Genomic DNA, 17999 nt, shown 5'->3' with positions numbered 1-17999 from the left:
ACGGACCCTGCTTGGGATTCTCTCTCTCCCTCACTCTACCTCTCCTGCTCACTCACTTTCTCTCAAAATAAATGGGTAAACATTAAACAAAATTAAATAGAAAGTTACAGTAGAATTTGTGGCTGGGAAATATTTTTCTATCTCAATATTTTCCTAAGCTCTAGACTCATACATCCTGCTGTTTGTTAGAAGGAAATAAACTTTTTTTCCTAATGGACTTTTCTTTATATGCAATAGTCTTGCCTCACTCACCCTTTTGGTTATTAACTTATTGTATAATCAGTGCCCACTACAAACTAGAAGTTCAATCAACTTTTACTAAAAGGAACTGATCCTGATAGTAAGTGTTTCAAGTCATTTGGATTCCTTTCTTTCGCTTTTAACATATCCTAAGGTGAAGAAACCAGGAGAAGGTATTACATTTTTTCTTTAAAAAGAAAGTGCTTTTTGGGGCGCCTGGGTGACTTGGTTAAGCATCTGACTTCAGCTCAGGTCATGATCTCACAGTTCGTGAGTTTGAGCCCCACATTGGGCTTTCTGCTGTCTGGAGCCTGCTCTGGATTCTGTGTCTCCTGCTCTCTCTGTCCTCCCCCACTCCTGCTCTGCCTGTCTGTCTTTCAAAAATAAATATTTTTTAAGAATGAAATAAATTAAAAAAGTGCTTTTCAATTTTTTTCTACTTTAAAATTCTTTTTTTAAATGTGTGTGTGTGTGTGTGTTTTTTTTTTTAGGATTATTTAATTTTTAGAGAGAGAGCATGAACAAGGGAGGGGCAGAGAGACAGGGAGAGGGAGAATTCCAAACAGGCTCCATGCTGTCAGCACAGAGCCCGACGTGGGACTCCAACCCACAAACCATGAAATCATGGCCTGAGTCAAGGTCAAGAGTTGGACGCTTAACCAACTGAGCCACCCAGGCATCCCTGAAGATTTTATTTTTAACTAATCTCTACACCCAATGTGTGGCTCAAACTCACTACCCTGAGCTCAAGAGTCGCACACTCCACCAAGTGAGCTAGCCAGGCACTCCTGTTTTAAAATTCTTAAACAAATTCCAACATTGTCTATTGAGTGTTCATACTACCCAGTGAAAAAAATGGGAGAAGAGAGAGATGGGCAGTGTTCTCCATGTTATGCACAGAATACTGTCTAGAAAGAATGGAGTAAAGACAACCCGCAACCAAAAGTGGTTCTGCTATTGCAGATGAACTCAGGTTAGGACCCACGGATGCTGCTTAAGTGACGTCTAAGCTCTCTTCTGAATGCAGAGGAAGGCCAGGATTCAGGAGCATAGGATGGGAGGATTGGAGGCTCTCCTTGGAGGCCAGCATCCTGGACTCTTGCTGCAGAATACTCAGGTGCCATGTGCATTCTCCAGGCTCCATGATGCTCTGTGCTCCCCTCAGATCGCCTGCCTGGGTGGGTACTTCCTTCTTCACTTCCCTGGCTTTGCTGCCACTCCTGGAGCTGCATTCTACCCACCCTCCCCACCTCTCCACGTTTGTTCATGGGCTCTGGCTCTTTAGGGTCCTGGGTAACAGAAGGAGACAGCAATCAGGATTGCTCAGATGTCCCCCACGGTGTCTTATTACTTCCATCTACACAGGCTTACTTTTCTTGCCCTTCAAAACCCCAAGCACGTTTCTGCCTGCAGGCCTTTGCATCTGGGGCTTCTGTCTTTCAGGGTCTGTTCAAATATCACCTCATCAAAGGGCCTTCCCTGGTCACCCAATATGCAGTAACTCCTACATCACTCTCTATCACGACACTCCCTAAAATATTTCATAGCACTCAGGATGCCTGGGTGGGTCAGGTGGTTAAGCAACTGGCTCTTGGTTTTGGCTCAGGTCATGATCACATGGTTCATGAGTTCAAGCCCCACATCCAGCTCTGCATTGGGAGCGTGGAGCTTGCTTGGGATTCTCTGTGTCTCCATCTCTCTCTGCCCCTCCCCTGTTTGTGTGCCCTCTCTGTCTCTCAAAATAAACATTAAAATTTGTTTTAATCATTTCATAGCACTCATCATTGTTGATATTGTTTTTCATTTGCTTACTTGTCAGTTGACTGTTTCCTCCACAAGGATGTTAACTGCACAAGAGCAGGTACCTGGTTGGTCTCATTCATTGGTGCATTCTCACAATCTAGAACATTGCATCTGATAATAGGTGCTCAGTAATGTCATTAATGACTAAATAAAATGTTGACGTTGTGTAACACCAGCCTCATGGGACTAGACAATACTGCTCACTTCTACTTCAAAGTAGGTTTCAGTCAAGGCTAATATATGTCTATGAAGATCTTTCTCCTAACCTGTCAGTTACATAAAGACTACCTACTAGCTAGGGGAAAGTAAAGGCTGGACAAGGTTTTCTGAGGTGAGTGTTTAATAAAGAAGGAAATTGGCAGAGATAGTAGATAGTGCCTAAAGCTGGAGATTAAGTCGGGGAAATGTGATTTAAAGCAGGTCTGGGTTTCAGACTCCTTCCCTTAATTACAGTGCATACTATGAGATCACAGTTCTGAATAGCATGTCCTTTTAAGGACATCGATGTTCTTTTTTTTGTTGGTTTACTTATTTTCAAGACAAGAGTGAGAGAGAGAGGGACATAGCATAAGTGGGGGAAGGGCAAAGAGAGAGGGAGACACAGAATCCGAAGCAGGCTCCAGGCTCTGAGCTGTCAGCACAGAGCCCGATGTAGGGCTTGAACCCAGGAACTGCGAGATCATGACCTGAGCTGAAGTGGGACGCTTAACCGACTGAGCCACCCAGGCGCGCCTCGCATGCCCTTTTAAAATCCTTTCTCCTTTCCTCCCTCCTTATCTCCCTCCTTGTGATACCAGGGCCTCAGAACCAAGCATTGGCATGTTTCATAGGCTAATCAGACCACCCAAAAACTCCACAAAATGTGTTTGTCAAGAAGTTACATTTTCTCTCCATTTTGCAGACCACTTCTCTATTTCTTTTTTCTTTCTTTTTTTCTTCTTTCTTTTTTTTCTTCTTTTTGCAAGACCACTTCCCTACTTCTAATCCAGACAGACACGTCCTTGTGGAGCTCATTTCTATGACTCCCAGGGTGCAAGACTGCCCTCCTCCCCCAACTGCCTGCACAGGTGGTGCCCCTTTTAGCCCCTGAGGGAGGAAGACATGCGCCAGGGACAATGTTGTCCATGGTGTGGCCAGGAGATGCTCCTGAGCTGGCCCGGCCCCCACTGCCTCCTGCACTCTGCTCTTTCTCACACCTACCATCTTGAGTACGGGTTTCCCCCTTCCGACTCCAAATTCGGTGTGGTGCCCGACAGCCTGAGGAAGTGTTACCACGGCGACACTGCCACCCACGAGCCCCATGGCTGCCTTGGACTGCTTTTGCTAATCACAGGCTAGAATTTCAGTAAAGGAAGGTGTGCTGACCCCAGGTTGGAAGAAGAGCTCATCTGTGAGGATGTGGTTCAGTGAAAGCCACCTCACCCTGGGCCCTCAGTCTCCAGAGGCAGCTCGCTGAGGCCGGGAGCCCAGGGGGCCAGGACCGAGTCTGCTCCTGGGAGAATGAGGAGGGGAGCAAGGGCTGGGGAGAGAGCTCTGGTCTTGCATTGAGTCGGATGAACCCCCTCACTAGCCTTTTTTGGTCTAAATATGAGACTAGGATTGTTATCCTCATTGATAAACAAACATATCCTTGAGGACTGAAACTGAGCCACAAGCAGTAAGGAAAGGAGAGGGGACGTGAAAGCCGTCGTTGGAACTTCCCACATTTGTGGCCACAGGCCAGGCATGGGGAGCGGGAGTCCTTCTGCTGGTTGTAGAGGTTTACTCAAGCGTCAGGGGGCCCTGGAGTATGCTCACAGGCCTCAAGGAGTGGAGAGTCAGGAGACAGGCCCGTCAAGGCTGGCTAGGACTGGCCCGCAGGGGATTAAGGTCTCCAGTCCTCTGGTTAAGAGCCTGGCACACAATTTCGGAAGGACTGTGGGAAGGGGTGGAACCAAATAAAACATAAGCGGTGACTCCTCTCCACCTGGTCAGTTCAGGCCAGTCGGAGATGTGTGTGTGTGTGTGTGTGCACTGCCATTTTGCTAGGGACCGTGCGGAATCTGTAGAGTGCTTGGGTAGTAGAGACATTTTAACACTGTGAATTCTTTCCGTTCATGAGCAGGGACTATCTTTCCATTTATTTGTGTCCCACAGTAATCCCTCCACTTCTGTTTATTTGGGCAAAATGGAATGTTAGACTTCTTATGCACAACTGCCTAGTAGGCAGAAAATACATATTTAATTTTAGAAATAAGAATCAACCTGACCTATGCCTTTAAATTACACACACACACACACACACACAGATATACATACATACATTAAATATACATATATTTTCAGCTTACGGATGTATAACTGACAAATTTTCCTCATTTCCCAGGCCCTAGCACTGGGGCCACTTTTCTGCTGTTTCTATAACTTTGATTTCTTTTTTAGATTCTACATATAAGTGATACCATGCAGTATTTGTCTTTGTCTCACTTATTTCACTTAGCATAATGCCCTCTCCATTTATGGTGCTGTGAAAAGCAGGATTTCCTTTGTCTTGTGACTGAATAATATTCCATCTTTTATATAATTTTCTGTACTTTATGTATATATTTTTTCTTAATTTAGATTCACGTCAGTTAACGTACAGTGTAGTAATGGTTTTAGGAGTAGAATTTAGTGATTCATCACTTACATATAACACCCAGTGCTCATCCCAACAAGTGCCCTCAATACCCATCACCCATTTAGCCCATCCCCCCACCCACCTCCCCTCCAGCAAACTTCGGTTCTCTATAATTAAGAGTCTTATGGTTTGTCTCCCTCTCTGTTTTTATTTTATCTTTCATTTTATTTTTACTTCCCTTCCTATGTTCATGTGTTTTGTTTCTTAAGTTTTACATGAGTGAAATCATGATATTTGTCTTTCTCTGATTGACTTATTTTGCTTAGCATAATACACTCTAGTTCCATCCATGTTGTTGCAAATGGCAAGTTTTCATTCTTTTTGATCGCCGACTAATATTCCATTGTGTGTGTGTGTGTGTGTGTGTGTGCGTATATATGTGTGTGTATATATATATATATATATATATATATGTATATATATACCACATCTTCTTTATTCATTCATCAGTTGATGAACATTTAGGTTCTTTCCATACTTTGGCTATGTTGATAGCACTGCTGTAAACATTGGGGTGCATATGCCCCTTCCAATCAGCATTTTTGTATTCTTTGGATAAATACCTACTAGTGCAACTGCTGGGTCACAGGGTAATTCTATTTTTAACTTTTGGAGGAACTTCCATTCTGTTTTCCAGAGTGGCTGCACCAGTTTGCATTCCCACCAGCAGTGCAAAAGGGTTCCTCTTTCTCCACATCCTGGCCAATACCTGTTGTTTCCTGAGTTGTTAATTTTAGCCATTCTGACAGATGTGAGGTGGTATCTCATCACGGATTTGATTTGTATTTCCCTGATGATGAGTGATGTGGAGTATCTTTTCATGTGTCTGTGAGCCATCTGGGTGTCTTCTTTGGAATAGTGTCTATTCATGTCCTCTGCCCCTTTCTTCACTGGATTATTGCTTTTTGGGTATTGAGTTTGATATGTTCTTTATAGATTTGGGATACTAACCCTTTATTCAATATGTCATTTGCAAATATCTTCTCCCTTTCCGTTGGTTGCCTTTTAGTTTTGTTGATTGTTTCCTTCACTGAGCAGAAGCTGTTTATCTTGATGCGGTCCCAGTAGTTCATTTTTGCTTTTATTTCCCTTGCCTCTGGAGACATGCCGAGTAAGAAGTTGCTGTGGCCAAGGTCTAAGGGGTTGTTTCCTGTTTTCTCCTGTAGGATCTTGATGGTTTCCTGTCTTACATTTAGGTCATTCATCCATTTTGAATGTATTTTTCTGTATGGTGTAAGAAAGTGGTCCAGGTTCATGTGTCTGCATGTCACTGTCCAGTTTTCCCAACCCATTTGCTGAAGAGGCTATCTTTTTTCCATTGGATATTCTTTTCTCCTTTGTCGGAGATCAGTTGGCCATAGATTTGGGGGTCCATTTCTGGGTTCTGTATTGTGTTCCATTGATCTGTGTGTCTGTTTATGTGCCAGTACCTTACTGTCTTAATGATTACAGCTTTGTAATACTTCTTGAAGTCTGGGATTGTGATGCCTCTGGCTTTGGTTTTCTTTTTCAACACTCCTCTGGCTATTTGGGTCTTTTCTGGTTCTATCGTACATATATATATATATGTGTGTGTATGTATATATATGTGTATATGTGGTTCTATCCTACATATATATGTATATATATATATATATATATATACATATAGATAGATATAGATATAGATATATATAGATATAGATATAGATATATAGATATATATAATTCTTCATTCATTCACTGATGGACACCTACGTTGTTTCTATATTTTGCTTATTGTGAACAACAAACATGAGAGTGCAGATATCTCTTCGATATCCTGTTTTCATTTCTTTTGGATGTGTGCCAAGAAGTGAGATTGCTGGATCCTAATGTAGTTCAGTTACTAATTTTTTGAGGGATCTCCGTACTGGTTTTTCACAGTGGCTGCACCAATTTCCATTCCCCACCCCCCACTCCCTCCAGTAGTGCAAAGTGTTTCCTTTTATCCATGTCCTCAGCAATACTTACCTTTTGTCTTTTTGGTAATAGCCATTCTAACAGGTATAAGGTGATATCTCATTGTGGTCTGGATTTGCCTTTCCCTAATGACTAGTGATGTTGAGCATCTTTTCATGTACCTGTTGGCCATTTGTATATTTTCTTTGGGAAAATGTTTAATCAAATTCTTTGCTTACTTTTTAACTGAGTTGCTTGGTGTTTTTTGTTTGTTGGTTGCTTGGTTTGTTTGCTTTTTGCTGTTGAGTTGGATGAGTCCCTTATATATTTTGTATACTAACTCCTTATCGGATATATGGCTTACTAATATTTTCTTCTGTTCCATAGGCTGCCTTTTCATTTTGTGGATGGTTTCCTTTGCTGTGCAGAAGCTTTTTAGTTTGATGTAGTTCCTCTTGTTTATTTTTGCTTGTGTTACCTTTGCTTTGTGTGTCAAATCCAAAAATGATTGCCAACCCCAGTGTCCAGGAGATTATCTTATGTTTTCTTCTAGGAGTCTTATGATTTCAGGTCTTACATTTGTCTTTAATCCATTTTGAGCTGAGTTTTGTGTAGGGTAGTGCTCCAGTTTCATTCTTTTGCATGACTATCCAGTTTTCCCAGCATCGTTTATTGAAGAGACTGTTCTATCCCTGCTGTGTATTCCTGGCTCCTCTGTCAAAAATTCATTAACCATATATGCATGGGTTTACTCCTGGGCTTTCCGTTCTGTTCCGTTGATCCTCGTGTCTGTTTTTTGCCAATATCATACTATTTTGATTGCTATAGCTTTGTAGTATAGGTTGCAATTAGAAAATGTGCTGCCTCTGGCTTTCTCAAGATTACTTTTGGCTATTAGGAGTCTTTAGTGGTTCCACACAAATTTTGTAGGATTGTAAAAGATGCCATTAGAATTCTGAGAGGTATTGGAGTGAATCATTAGATTGCTCTGGGTAGTATGGACATTTTAACATTATTAATTCTCCCAGTTCTTGAGCACGGACTATCTTTCCATTTGTTTGTGTCTTCTTCAATTTCTTTCATCAACGTCTTATAATATTTGGTGTCGAGATCTTTCACCTCTTTGGTTAAATTTATTCCTAATATTTATGTATAAGATATATATTTCTCCAAATAAATTCAACTTCCAACAGGTTTTGCCTGCTCAGAAAGCTAATCCATGGAGGATTTTATTTTAATAAGACTGAAATGGATTCCATGTATAACAAGATGCAAGGAAGAATTCTGTTACTTGGGTAATGGGTTGCATTTATGTTTTTGCCTGATGAGCAGCTTAACCCTCAATACAAATATTAATGTCTTCCCCAAAGGAAGTAGGAAAAGGCTTCCCTTCTAAGGTAGCAGCCCAAGTAAAACACACAGAAAAAGAATAAAGTGGATAGATGCAAGGCTGAGGAAGAGAGAGAACCATGAGAGGGGCCCACAACAGGTTAGGAGCCAGTCCTTGGTAGTTGAAGGAAACAACAGCCATAGAAATACAAAAGAGAGTATGGAACCAGAAAAGACCCCAAATAGCCAAAGTAATCCTGAAAAAGAAAACCAAAGCTGGAGGCATCACAATCCCAGACTTCAAGATGTATTACAAAACTGTATCATCAAGAAAGTATAGTACTGACACAAAAACAAGACACTCAGATCAGTGGAACAGAATAGAGAACCCAGATATGGACCCACAAACGTATGGCCAACTAATCTGACAAAGCAGGAAAGAATATCCGATGGAATAAAGACAGCCTCTTCAGCAAATGGTGCTGGGAAAACGGGACAGCGACATGCAGAAAAATGAACCTGGAGCACTTTCTTACACCATACACAAAAATAAACTCAAAATGGGTGAAAGACCTAAATGTAAGACAGAAAGACCTAAATGTAAGACGTAAAATCCTAGAGGAGAAATCAGGCAAAAATGTCTTTGACCTCAGCCCCAGCAACTTCTTACTCCACACATTTCCAGAGGCAAGGGAAATGTAAGCAAAAATGAACTATTGGGACCTCATTAAGATTAAAACTTCTGCTCAGTGAAGGAAGCAATCAACAAAACTAAAAGGCAATCAATAGAATGGGGGAAGATATTTGTAAATGACATATCAGATAAAGGGTTAATATCCAAAATCTATAAAGAACTTATCAAACTCAGCACCCAAAAAACAAATAATCCAGTGAAGAAATGGGCAAAAAACATGAATAGACACTTCTCCAAAGAAGACATCTAGATGACTGACAGACACATGAAAAAATGCTCCATATCACTCATCATCAGGGAAATACAAATCAAAACCACAATCAGATACCACCTCACACCTGTCAGAATGGCTAAAATGTACAACTCAGGCAACAACAGATGTTGGCGAGGATGTGGAGAAAGAGGATCTCTTTTGCCCTGATGGTGGGAATGCAAACTGGTGCAGCCACTCTGGAAAACAGTTATGGAGGTTCCTCAAAAAGTTAAAAATAGGGGCGCCTGGGTGGCGCAGTCGGTTAAGCGTCCGACTTCAGGCAGGTCACGATCTCGTGGTCCGGGAGTTCAAGCCCCGCGTCGGGCTCTGGGCTGATGGCTCAGAGCCTGGAGCCTGTTTCCGATTCTGTGTCTCCCTCTCTCTCTGCCCCTCCCCCGTTCATGCTCTGTCTCTCTCTGTCCCAAAAATAAATAAACGTTGAAAAAAAAAATTAAAAAAAAAAAAAAGGTTAAAAATAGAACTACCCTATGATCCAACAATTACACTCCTAGGTATTTATCCAAGGGGTACAGATGTGTGTCTTTCAAAGGGGCACAAGCACCCCAATGTTTATGGCAGCTGTGAGTCTCATATAAACTCTGAGTCTGGCGTTCTCTCTTGTCCAGTAAGAGAGCAGATGCAGAAATGAAAATGAGAGAAGCTAATGTCTTGGAGAAGACAAGAGCCCTGAACAGAAGTTGCATCTCTGTACTGGTTAAGCTCTCAAGATCTTACATATGTGGTGAACGTGCTGAAGAAAACAATCAGATAGTAATCATTAACTTGTGTGTGTAAGGAGCAAAGGGTCTGGAGGGCAAGTGGAGTTTGAAGTAGTGATAAAAGTATATTGGTGCCAGATGGAAAGTAGTTTCCTGCAGGTGATGTAACAAGTTACTCATGATCCCACTACAATATCTTGCTAACTAACCTTGGGAACTTTCACCCTGTGGTGGCAGCTTTCCACCTTAAGCTTTTTTAACCCATTTATGTAAGTATGAGGAATTCTTGAAACTATTTTCCCACACAGCACCATCCCAAAATATGGGAAAAGCCCAAATGTCTGTCTACAGATGAATGGATAAAGAAGATGTGGTATTTATATACAATGGAGTGTTACTCGGCAATCAAGAAGAGTGAAATCTTGCCATTTGCAACAACGTGGATGGAACTAGAGGGTATTATGCTGGATGAAATTAGTCAGAGAAAGACAAACATCATATGACTTCACTCATATGTGGAATTTAAGATAGAAAACAAATGAACATAAGGGAAGGGAAGCAGAAATAATATAAAAACAGGGAGGCGGACAAAACATAAGAGACTCTTAAATGTAGAGAACAAACTGAGGGTTGCTGGAGGGTTTGTGGGTTGAGCCATCGATGGGCTAAATGGGTAAGGGGCATTAAGGAGGACACTTGTGGGGGTGAGCACTGGGTGTTATACATAGGGAGTGAATCACTGGAATCTACTCCTGAAATCATTATTGGATCATATGCTAACTAAACTGGATGTAAAATTAAAAAAGAAAAAAAAAAAACAAAAAAGAAATACAAAAGAGCGTGACTCCTTCTTCTCTTGAGGGTCATCTTATTGCCACTCTAAGAAGACAGATTCTGTTTTTCTGTTTTTCTTGACCTTAGGGACTCTTCATTCTCTACACACAACCCCCCTCAATGCTATGAAGGCCATTGATAACCTTTTGGGCAGTATATTGTTACTTTTCCATAACAGGCTTTTCCACACAGCTTTCTTCCCAGCTAGATTTGGAGTCTGAACTCTCAGCTGGGCTCTGACAGAAGTGCATTATCTTCTCTTCATCTGCTACAGCTAGTTTGGGGGAAATTGTTTCCCCCTCTAAATTCATACCTTGAAATCCCAGCCCCATGTCCTTAGAATGTGACTGTATTTGGAGATGGGGTCTTTAAAAAGATAATTAAGGTTAGAGAGGTCATTAGGGTGTGCCTTAACACCATATGACTTGTGCCTTTATAAGAAGAGATTAGGACACAGACATACACACAAGGAAGACCTTGTGAAGACCAGGGAGAAGAGGCCATCAACAAGCCAAGGAAAGAGGCCTCCAAAGAAGTCACCCCTGATGAAAATTTGATCTTGGACCTCTAGCCTCCGGAATCATGAGAACATAAATTTCTGTTGTCTAAGCTACTCAGTAGAACTTTGTGATGGCCGCACTAGCAAACTAACACAACCACCAACCCAAGTGTGAGAACAGAATTTTGCTCGCGCTTCTAGCCATTAGGCTAAGCTTATTTGTAACTTTTTTTTTTTTTTTTTTTTTTTACAAAATATGTTTGTTAAGATGGTCATAGTCAGGGGGCGCCTGGGTGGCTCAGTTGGTTAAGTGTCCTGCTTCAGCCCAGGTCATGATCTTACGGTCCGTGGGTTCAAACCCCCCGTTCAGGCTCTGTGCTGACAACTCAGAGCCTGGACCCTGCTTCAGATTCTGTCTCCCTCTCTCTCTGCCCCTCCCCTGCTCATGCTCTGTCTCTCTCTCTCTCTCCCTCAAAAATAAATATTAAAAAAAACTAAAAACAAAACAAAAAAAGATGGTTACACTTAAAAGCACAGAGGTTTGAAATATCTTTTTGTTGCAGACATGTATGTATGTTTCAAAGTATGATTTCTTAAAAATGCTTCCAAAGAAAGGATATCTGCTGAACAAATAGCACGATGAATGGGAATCTAGAGACAAAATGGTTGACCATATAAAAACTGGCCATATTTTTACAACTTAAAGGCTTTAAAACCAGCAAGCATATAACAAGATGCTCAAAATCACTAATTAGGAAAATATAAGTCAAAACCACAATGAGATAATATTCCACATCCATTTAATTTTTTTAATGTTTATTTATTTATTTATTTATTTATTTATTTTTTTGATGTTTATTTTTGAGACAGAGAGAGACAGCGTGAGCAGGGGAGGGGAAGAGAGACAGGGAGACAGAATCCAAAGCAGGCTCCAGGCTCTGAACTGTCCGCGCAGAGCCCGACGCGGGGCTCGAACTCACGGACTGCGAGATCATGACCTGAGCTGAAGTCAGACCCTTAACTGACTGAGCCACCCAGGCGCCCCAATGTTTATTTATTTTTGACAGAGACAGAGACAGAATGCAAGTGGGTTAGGGGCAGAGAGAGAGGGAGACACAGAATCCGAAGCAGGCTCCAGGCTCTGAGCTGTCAGCACAGAGCCCGATGCGGGGCCCTTACCCACAAGCCGGGAGATCATGACCTGAGCCAAAGTCGGGTGATCAACCGACTGAGCCACCCAGGCGCCCCTATTCCACATCCATTTGGATGACTACTAAAAAAAAAAAATCGAAAAATAGCAAGTATTGATAAGGATACGAAGACATTAGAAAACTTGTGCACTGTTGTTGGGAATGTAAAAATGGTACAAGCACTATGGATTAACAATATGACAGTTCCTCCAAAAATTAAAAATAGAATTACCCGCAATTTTACTTCTGGGTATGAATCCAAAAGAATTGAAAGCAGAATGCCAAAGAGATAGAACATACACTCATGTTCATAGCAGCATTACCCGTAATAATCAAGAGGTCAAAGCAACCCAAGGCCCGTTGACAGATCAATGGATACACAACATGTGGTATATACATACAAGGGGCTATTACTCAGCCCTTAAAAGGAGTGAAGTGCTGACATGTGCTACATTGTGGATGTGCCTCGAAGATACTGTGCAAAGTGAAATAAACTAGTCCCAAGAAAACAAACACTGTACGATTCTGCTTAATGAGCTACTGAGAGTAGTTACATTCATAGAGGCAGAAAGTAGAATGGTGTTGCCGGGGGCTGTGGGGGGAGGGAAAGAAATGAGGAGTATAGACTTCAGTGAATGTACACGTTCAGTTTTACAAGATGAAAAAACTCGGGAAATGGCTTGCACAAGTGCACATGGTTAACAGTACTGAATTGTGCACGTAAAAATACTTGGTAAATTTTATGTTGGGTATAATACCACAATTTAAAACTTTTTAAATGTAAAACAGCTTCAGAGATTTCTAGGCAGGGAAGCCTTCCTTAGGTCTTATTATGTCACCGAGAAAAAGAAACATATCCCATTAAAAAAACAAAAAAAAACCAAAAAAAACAGTCCTAAATGGATCTGATAACTTTGCCGGGTGTGGAAAGCCATTTTCTTATTTATTTATTTACTTACTTATTTACTTATTTATTTTTGACAGAGAGCACAAGTTGGGGAGGGGCAGGGATAGGGGGACACACAGAATCCGAAACAAGCTCTAGGCTCTGAGCTGTCAGCACAGAGCCCGACAAATGAACCCAGGTACCGTGAGGTTATGACCTGAGTCGAAGTCGGACGCTTAACCGACTGAGCCACCCAGGCACCCCTGGAAAGTCGTTTTCATGTACAACTCAGGGAGTAGCTTTTAATCTTTCAGAGTATGGAAAAAAAAAAAAGCATGACGGTCTTTTAAAAAGTCCCATTGCGCCTAGAAATGTTCTGCCTCATTTCCTCAAAGAGATTTTAGGGAACACAACTATTCCTTGCCAGCGGGGAGCTCTTGCTGGTGGTTTCGCATTTGTTTGACCACCCGGGGTCGAGGTTTAAGACTTGCTAATGCTTCAGGTGCAGAACTGGCACCTACTTGGCCATGGTGTTCTTTGTCTCTGCAGCTTTAGCAATCACAGAATCTGTCTTTTCATGGTGCGTTGTTCCAAAATGTTTTAATTATTGGTAACTGATTAGTTGTTCAGTGTTGTACTTCTTGATTCTCATTATCATTTTCATACTCGTTTTAGCAACTGCATTGTCAGTTTCTGTCAGAATTTGCAGCCACGGAGCATGAGAAAAATAACAGTTGAGCCGAAATTACTGCTTTCCAGGTTTGGTGTTGACTATCTATTCATCTGTCTTACAGAACTATAGGATTTAAGTAATGGTGCATCATTTTTATTGAAGCGTAGAGAACATAAAAATGCTTCTGTTATTATTAATGTGCCTAATTCTACCAGTAAGGCCCCTGGAGAAAATAAATATTCTGGGCGTGGCCCTTAAACTTCAGGAGTGTTGTTTAATAAATTATTTCACTGAATCAGGTCTCTGTATAGCTTTTTAAAATTTTTTTTAATGTTTTTATTTATTTTTGAGACAGAGAGAGACAGAGCATGAGCAGGAGGGGCAGAGACAGAGGGAGACACAGAATCTGAAGCAGGCTCCTGGCTCCAAGCGGTCAGCACAGAGCCTGTCGCAGGGCTCGAACTCACCACGAGATCATGACCTGAGCTGAAGTCGGACGCTCAACCGACTGAGCCACCCAGGTGCCCCTCTGTAGGGCTTTATAAACATTTTCTTGATTTCAAAAACAAAAACAAAAACAAAAACTAGTCAAGGGTAATGTAAGGTACCACTCCTCAAGGCACTGTAGATACGAAACTGTTATTTTAATGAAATATTTCCTGTAGCTAGTATTTCATGTAGCTAGTATATTAGCAGGGGGTGTTAAGGGCATTAGGGATTAGCCGGAGAATTTACATATAGTCTTTCAGAAAGCAAGGTGCTATACACTGAAAACTATATTGAGTAGTTGTAAGGGTGTGTATATCCATTTCATATCCAAATTAAGAAAATCCTAAAAAAATAGGATTTCTGCAAATTTAATACTCTCACAGGACTCCATGTTGCAAGAGCTTCTGGGGTATGGAGTACTCCTGGCCCTTACTGCTCAGATGTGAAGGTGCTACAATATGGACCTGCAAATGGGAACTGCCTGTAAATTAGTTCATAAATCCTGCTGACTGCATTTTACTGGTAGCAGAATTTTCACTGTATGTGAAAATTCTTATATAATTATTAAGATACATTCAATGGCAGACGAAAATAGTCACCCAAAGAACTATAATACTGCTGAAAGCAGATTTTGTCCTTCCTTTCCCTTCCTTTCCTTTCCTTTCCCTTCCTTTCCTTTCTTTCCCTTCCTTTCCTGTCTGTTCCCTTCCCTTCCCCTTTTTCTTTTCTCCTTCCTTCCTTCCTTCCTTCCTTCCTTCCTTTCTCTCTCTCTCTCTCTCTCTCTCTCTCTCTCTCTCTCTCATTAGAGATTTGTTTGATGTGGACACTCAAGGCCTGGGCAGAGTGGGAAATGCCATGGAATGGGGCAGGCAGGCAAAGGTGGGTGGGTTGCAGACCCACACCTGACCCCAGCAGGGGATGCTAGGGGCTGGCCCAGGCACACCAGAGGGAGTAGCAGAAGGGCGGCCCAGACAGACACACCCCCAGGGGACCCGTAGGCCAGCCCTTGAGAAGGTATCTAAGCCAAATGGTGAGTGCCCAGGCCAGAGCCTAGCCCAGGGAGGCAGGGTTGGGGCAGTTTGGGGCTCCCGGAGCCTAGGGACCGGCATCACTAGCAGGCTCCCCGAGCTGCCGCTGGAACTCAGGGCTTGTCTGCCCGATGGACTCAAGCAGCTCCCGGAGGAGGGCATGGAGGTGGTCGTTCTTCTTCTCCAAGTGGCCCAGACAGGAGTTGATCTGGTCCAGCATGGAGCTGATGGTAACATTCTGCATCCCCGAAGCCGTCATCCTTGCCTTCCGTGCCCGCCTCCACTGGCAGGCCCAGTTCCCCTTTGGGACCCAACATCGTAGGCTCCAGAGACACTGGGGCAGCGTGATCGTGGAGCGCAGCACCCACAGCTGGCTCGGGGCAGAAGGTGGAGGTGCCAGGGAAGCATATGTTCAAATAAAATACCTGTATTTCAGTAGTTACATTAAGCACACCAGTTTTTAAACTATTACGTATTATGTTGCTTTGCTCGTTCATAACAGCTTGACTGAGTTTTATAAAACTCACCCATTATAAGTACAAGTCAGTGATTTTTAGAAAATATGGAGAGTTGTGCAGTTATCACCAATATCTGACTTTAGAACATTTCCATCCCTCCAAAACACTCCATGGTGCATATTTTCAGTTAATCCCCACTCCTTCTCTAGCCTTAGGCAACCACAGATATGCTTTCCAATTTCATGAATTTGTGTGTTCGGACCATTTGATATCAACGGGATCACATAATATGTGGCCTTTCTCATCCGGTTTCTTTCATGTGGCATAATACTTTGGAGATTTATCCATGTTTTAGCACATCTCAGTTCTTCATTGCTTGTTAGCTAAATAGTGTTCCATCTATGAATACACAACACTTTGAATGCATTTATCTCTTTTTTCTTTAATTTTTTTACTAATCTCTACACGTAACATCGGCTCGGACTCAACCCCAAGATCAAGGTCGCACACTCTCTGGCCTCATCAGCCAGAGGGCCCTGATGCATTTATCTGTTCATGACATTTGGATTGTCTCCAATTTTGGTCTGTTACGGATAAGGATGCTAGGGAGTTTTATAGACATGTCTTTGTGTGGATGCATGATTGTATTTTTCGTGGGCGAATTTCCAGTGGTGGAATTTTTGGGTTACATAGTAAGTTCATTTTTAACATGTTTAGAAATTGCCAAACTCTTTTCCAAAGGAACAAAGCAACTGCACCATTTTACGTTCCCACCGCAGCATATAAGGGGTCCGTATTCTCCACATCCTCAACACTAGATATGGTCTGTCTTTTTTTGTTACAGACTTGATATGTGGTTTTTCTAAGTAACGCTCTTTGTCACTGGATTCCTCTCTGAAGAACCAGTTACACACCTTCTACCCTAAGAAAATAGGGTTGCTAGTAATATCATCTCTGAATTGAAATTCTCCACCCCACACTGCAGGCTCCTTTCACTTTCCCCTATCCCCTGGGGTCTCATCCTGCCCCCGGAGGCCACTTGGGAGAAAAGAAAAGCAGGAAGCCACGAGCAGAGGGCAGGGAGCTGGGCGCCAAGGTCCCAGTGAACATCATAACCAGTAGATGACAGGGGACTGATGGATGTCAGACGCCAACTTCTCCCTGCTCAGATAAGTCAATTTTTATGTGGAGAGCCGTGTAAAGGCTGAAATTGGTCCTCGGATATAGATCTGAGATTTGGGGGAATGGAGCAGAAATCCCCACTTAGAAATGTGAGCAAAGAGGAATAGGAATCCCCTCAAATTTGTAGTCACGATTGTTACTTCTCACTCATACACACGTGTAGACCTTTCTTCGCCATCTTTTAGCAATATGGACTTTGATACTAATACCTTGTATGTACACAGAATTTATCACTATGGAAAATGCTACTGCATAGGTTATCTTGTTCCAGACTCACAAATGGGAAACCGATTTCCAGAGGGCATAGCAGCTCGTAAGCACCAAAGCTTGTCCCTCTGCCAAGCCTGCGACTCCGCGTCCCTGCCTTCGCCTGCACACCTTCACTGCTCGGCTAGGAAGCAGGAAGTGCCTTCACAAAATTCCTGCAGTGTCCTGCCATGACCGCTCGCTTTGAAAAGGCAAACCAGTGTTCGAAATATAGACTCACAAATGAAACCAATATTTTGAAAAACAAACCATAGCGAAATTCGTCCGGGCACCACCAAAGCGAGCAGACTGCTTTCACAGTGCCCGAGCCAATAGCGGTGTGCACTTCTTTGCCTTGTGCATAATGTGCCGTTTTATTTCGCACCAATCATCTGCATGAAAATGACTGCTTGGAGTAAGGCAACTGTGCTAGTGCCATGTAATTACGTTGTGACTCAGAGTTCCTTAGCATCAGGGAAGCACACTCCAAACGACTATTTCCACACGACGCTTCCACGGATCCTCCCTTGTGGGTATTGCTACTCCCACTTCACATGTTCCCATGAAGTGTTCCCAAGCTCGGTCCCGTGTGACACCAGCGTCGAGAGAGACAGTACTAGATGTTCTATGGAAAAAGATATGTATTTTCTGGCCAAGTAATTTCCAAAATACGTTGGGTTAGCACAATTTAATAGGTTCTTTCCCATAAGGAATCTCTGAGCCTTTAGTATGCTACTGTGCATGTGAACGTTCGAGAGGGAATATCATGTTGTTTCCCACATGTGTTAATTTTGGAACTTTTCTCATGGAACACCTAACAGTATATGCAGGGTGTTGGTATTTCCCAGGTGACATCTTTGAATATGCAGCTATATAGAAGTATTTTGCATTAATTTG

At 42.3% G+C, this 17999-nt stretch overlaps 1 long non-coding RNA gene and 1 pseudogene across 1 annotated transcript in view; one reads left to right on the top strand and one right to left on the bottom strand.

Annotated features, from left to right (window-relative positions):
* LOC115506088 overlaps positions 1 to 17999 on the top strand; it is a 231768-nt gene that overhangs the window by 53678 nt on the left and 160091 nt on the right. The window lies entirely within an intron of this gene.
* LOC115506087 lies at positions 15284 to 15533 on the bottom strand (annotated as a pseudogene).

The sequence above is a fragment of the Lynx canadensis genome, chromosome F2 (assembly GCF_007474595.2).
Source record: "Lynx canadensis isolate LIC74 chromosome F2, mLynCan4.pri.v2, whole genome shotgun sequence".
In the NCBI taxonomy this organism is placed as follows: Eukaryota; Metazoa; Chordata; class Mammalia; order Carnivora; family Felidae; genus Lynx; species Lynx canadensis.
The sequence above is the reverse complement of the archived record's forward strand: the minus strand, read 5'-3'. Positions and strand labels throughout refer to the sequence as shown.